Raw genomic sequence first — 5,751 nt, 5'->3', positions numbered from 1 at the left:
AACAAGGACAAGCATAACGTCCTTTGGTACTCCAACCAGTTAAATTGAAATAAGCCGAAAAATCATTAATAGTCTACTACAAAGCTGCACGTAAATAAAAGTTCTCATTTCTCAATACATCATACGCTCAACACCCGCCCATAACTGTTTTATCTCTTCAATAAGTGGCTGCAAATAAATGTCAATATCATTTCTGGGACCTTTCTCTCCAGGATAATCATAAATAAGATAAAATAATATTACTTCATTCAAATCCAGGGAGGCAAATTGTAAGGCACAAGCATTACAGGCCAAGTACTATACGAAGTGCTCATGATTTTATAAGGATCAAATCCATTAGATGCTAGCCCAAGCCTCACACTCCGAGGATCACTAGCAAAGCTTGGAAATTTACTGTCAAATGATTTCCAAGCTAAAGAATCCATAGGATGCCTTAATAATCTATCATCGGTTTGTTGATCATGATGCCACGTCATAGACTCAACTGTCTTTGACAACATGAAAAGCCGTTAAAGCCTTGGTATTAGCGGAAAATATCAAAAAATCTTAATTGGCTTCTTTCTTGACTATGCCTTATATTCATCCTCATTCACATCTTCTAAATTTCTATTCATCCAATGAGATTTACCGCAAACATGACAAGACTGTTGGTTTTTCCGATCACCCCAATACAACATGCAATCATTTGGGCAACTATGAATTTTGTTGTATCCAAGACCTAAATCTTTTATAAGTTTCTTCATATCTTTGCATGAATGAGGGATTTTTGTAAACGGAAACATATCTCTCAAAAACTCTAACAGCATTGTCAAAGAGTTTCCGATCCACCCTCCCAAACATTTTAAGTGAAAAAAACGAATACAGAAATACATTTTTAAAAATTTTGATCCCTCATAAAGTTCTTCATTCATTTCATTAAGTAACGTGTAGAACTTTGCCGCTTCTCCATTTGGCTCTTCATCAAGTACACTTATTCCCGTTTCAGTAAAAGCATTTCCACCAAGATTACAATTATTGGATGCAATAAAGTCAAGTGGAAACGATTGCAAACCATGACTGTGCATATTAAAAACATCCCGCAACATACCTTCCATGTCATCTTCTCTAACAGACTGATGGTAAGCACTATGAGGATAAGTCGGATTAATCGTTGAAGAGGTTCTACTCGGTGTACACTCTCCATGAAAAATCCATTTTTTATACCCCCGAATAAACCCATTAACAATTTGATGTTCGTAGACAACTTCATGAAAATGCCAATTGATGTTGTCACACTTCTTACATGGGCAAAGAATCATATTCTCTTGGCTTGCATTTTGAAATGCAAAATTTAGAAAAGTTTGTACTCCATTTTGATAGTCGTTGCTTACCCTTGACAAATTCATCCAAGTCTTATCCATTTCGTAATTCTTGAAGTTTAAAGTTGACAATAAATTACACGAGTAAGTTGTTTATTTATACGTATAATTAAGTTATGTAAATTATGATATGATATATATTTATGTATTATGTAAGCTACGTAAGTTATGTGAGTTATGTAAGTTATGTTATGATATATATAAGTTATTAAGTTAAGATCTAAAGTTTTTTTAATTCTTTAAAGTTATGTATATTATGTAAGTTATGTAAGTTTTGATATGATATATATTTATGTAAGTTATGTAAATTATGCAAGTTATGTAAGTTATGATTTATATTTATAAGTTTTAAAAACATTTAAAAATATTAAATATTAAAATCAAACATTATTAATATAAAAAGAATAGTAATTTGATTTTTATATTAAAATAAATTTAAATAATGATCAATGTTATTATATTGATTAAAAAATATTTATAAGTTTTAAAAACATTTAAAAATATTAAATATTAAAATCAAACATTATTAATATAAAAACTAATTAGTATTAAATATATACTTTTAGTAAAAAAATAGTATTTAATCATATAAAAATTAATATTTTTAGTCAAAATATTAAAAATCATGTTAATATTTAAATAGCAAAATTACAAGTTCAAATAGTGCAACTAATTGATTGCAAAAAAAAAAAAAATGCACAAGTTTAAAATGTACAGTAATAAACTTGAAAATTTATAGACTAATATGGAAATTCAAAAACCCTTTGAAATTAGACTAAAATGGGTTTACTACATTCACTGTTTACTGCATGGGTTTATCGCTTCTATAAACTCAAATTAGACATTGTTGAGGAAATAGAACACATTCATATAAAGTAACAGGCTAATGGATGCAAAAAGTTAATTTAATAAGCACTTCAAAATAATTCTCTCCATGGTATGTAAAGATACCAAATTCCTAAATAGAGTAGTCCCAACTAATACCAAATTCAAACCTAAATTTAAAAAACGAAAAAAAATAAATAAAAGATTAACTAACCTTCTGGTTATCTAGGCTTTTTGTGTATTGCTTTAGTGTATGAAAGCTACCAAATTAGCCAGCTGAGTAGGAATTCCTCCAACCAAATTGGAATCACAATAACTTTATGATCTATCACAATTTCATCCAAAGATTACTTCAAACTTCTCAGCTCGCTTAATTTAAAGAATTTTTGCACTTATATTTTATATATCTCTTTATTCTAATATATTCTACTTTGGAACTTGATTGTCAATCTTTTTTATTTTCGTTCACTATACAATTTAATCTATGAAATTTCAAAGAAACAGAAAATGATATAGGTCTATGCAATATATATGCCAATGAAATCAAGCAAGGAAATCATGAATTAACAATGAAGCAATAGTTTACTTACCACACCAAGAGAGAGGTAATAAGGTAGTAAACTGTATTCAGTAGCCCATAAGACAACACCCCAGAAATTTCATATTGTCTCAACTTCTTCAGCACACTGAGAACCGAAGAACAAGAACCAACAAAAAAATTAGCCCCACATGTAACACCCCTTACTCATATCTGTCGCCGGAACAGGTTTACAGAGTATTACCAAGGATAACTGAATATGTATAATCAATTCTAAACAAATTTATCATTCATAAATGAAAACATTTAAACCGTCCCTTAAATGGACCTTCGTAGCCCAATATGAACTTTAGAATTGAGTCGAGACTTATTTGGAGTCTCAGAGAAATTTTCACGAAACTAGAAAATTTTTCACACATGCATTGCTCACACGCCCGTGTGGCTTAGGGACACACCCGTGTGGGCAGGCCGTGTGGTTACACACTCCCATGTCCTGACCCTGTGTAACTATCTGACTTACATCCTATGAACAAATTGAAGCCGCATGGCCAAGTCACATGCCCATGTGCTAGGCCGTGTGGTTATTTTAAATTTTACAATTTAAGTGCAGGTTTCACACGGCCAAATCACATGGCTGTGTCTAAGACCATGTTACCCACACGGCTGAGACACACGCCCGTGTCTCTGCCTGTGTGCTTAATTCAGAGCATTCTACTTTTAAATTTTAAGGTGTAGGGGACACACAGCTATAACACATACCCATAGGACAAGCCGTGTGTCACACACGGCCTAGACACACGCCCGTGTGTCTACCCGTGTGGATGAAAATAGGCCATTTTAGGACTACATTTCTCACCCTTTTTATAATCTATCTACACATAACCTTCAAATACACAAATATGTCTAAACCAGTCAATCAAATCAGCCAAAACACAAGTTTTTCATCTACCAACATACCATAATACTACTACTTTATCCTAATTTATCAAAATGATTTCATTCATAACCTTACCAAAATAACTTCAAAACATAGATATTCAAACATACAAATGCCAATACTTCAAAAGTAAATCTTTCAACCCTATCCTATACATGCCATATAAATCAAAAGTTGTATTCAAAAGCTACCGGTGTAACTCTGGATAGTGCTTCCCGATATGTTGATCCAATCTACCAATATCACGCAAATCTACAGGAACTATTAACACCCAAAGTTAGCTTTGGGAGCTTAGTAAGTTCATAGGTTCATAATAACAAGCTTACCAAGCATTCACAACCAATTCAATAAATAATATTAGACATTCAATTCCTGCCAAATACAATTTCGAACGATGAGTTCACTTAATTGAGCTCAATGCCCAAATATCAATTCATAGTTCAACACTTAGCCTCAACTATCACTTATCCACACATATCAAACTAAGGGAGGACTTACGGATTTGAGTACATTGTTTGCTCAGTGTCACGATTCACAACTCAGTATGGTTAATACCATACCTACGTTTCACAACTCAGTATAGAAAATACCATGCATATGTATTATAGCTCGATATGGATAATACCATACCTACGTGTCATAACTTTGCCATGGATTATCCATAGTCTTATCCGTCAATTCATCACTTATCACAACACGAACGTATTAAATCCTGCGTTTTCCTCAATTTGAACTTCCAATCTGATCTTTATAATGTTTCACATTATTAACAATACAATAACAACATGTAGATGAAATCACATCATTTCTAATTTAACAAATAATCACACAATTCAACCATATGAACTTACTTGGGCCAATTTGTAAAAGTTATAATATTTCAGGGACTATTCAGCAACTTTTCCTTTTCCTTGTTTATCTTCTGATTCTTGATCTAGAATATAAAATTATTTACTCATCAGCATCTACTTCAATTCCAATTCAATGCTTTATGTCCTTCAATTTTTAAAATTACACATTTACCCTAAACTTTACAGTTTTTACAATTTAGTCCCTGCTCAACTCAACCCCTAATTAAGCTGATTTTTCCTCAATTAACACTTTATTCTATCATCTTAAACTATTTCACAACCTTTGAAAATCAGAATTTCAGCATCAAACCTTAATTCCCAACTTTTCACAATTAAGTTCAAAAAATCGATTTCTACACAAAAACATTTAATAAACCTATCTTTTAATAAAATTAAAACTTCAAACCCATGTTTATTCATCATAAACTTCCAATACTCAACCATGGTAACTTTCAATTTCATCCATAAAATCAAAACTAATGAATTAAATGGTAGGACGTAGTTGTAAAAGTCATAAATCATGAATAATTTTAAAGAAATAGCAAGAATTAAACTCAAATGGTATGAAAATATGAAAAATAAACTTGTTCCAGACCTCCTATGGCGTTTTTTCTGATGAATTATGAAGAAATCTCTAGATTTTCAATTTAGTCTTTGTTTTATATGTTTAATTTACAAAATTTCCAATTTTGCCCTTGTTTCTCTTTATTTTCTTGCTAATTCTTATGCCCAAACCGTCTAGACCATTTAATTTGGGTCTAATTCCCTTTTAAAACCCTCCTCATTAGTTACTTAAGCTTTTTTATCACTAATTAACTAATTTTGTACCTTTTTCAATTTAGTCGTTTTTAACCAATTGACTATCCAAACGTTAAAATTTTCTAACGAAACTTTAATACTATTTTAATGATACTCCATAAATATTTCTAAAAATATTTATGGCTTGGTTTATGAGTCCGAGGTTGATTGCGTGATTCGTAACAAGTAATAAATATTTATAATGAAGATCAAACCTAGACTAACTATTATCATGACGAAAAGGCAAGCGCACCTATCGAACAATAGTATAGTAACGGCAAGACCGGGATATCGTACCCAAGGGAACCGAAATTACCAGTAATAACTATCTTTTTATTATCTAGCCTAGGAATAAAAGGATTTGTTTATTAAACTAATTATCTAAACTAATTAACTAATTTAATTAAAGCGAAGAGAAAATTTGGAAAAAGACTTGAAGAGAAG

This window comes from Gossypium arboreum, chromosome 3 (assembly GCF_025698485.1).
Source record: "Gossypium arboreum isolate Shixiya-1 chromosome 3, ASM2569848v2, whole genome shotgun sequence".
NCBI classification, from domain to species: Eukaryota; Viridiplantae; Streptophyta; class Magnoliopsida; order Malvales; family Malvaceae; genus Gossypium; species Gossypium arboreum.
The sequence above is the reverse complement of the archived record's forward strand: the minus strand, read 5'-3'. Positions refer to the sequence as shown.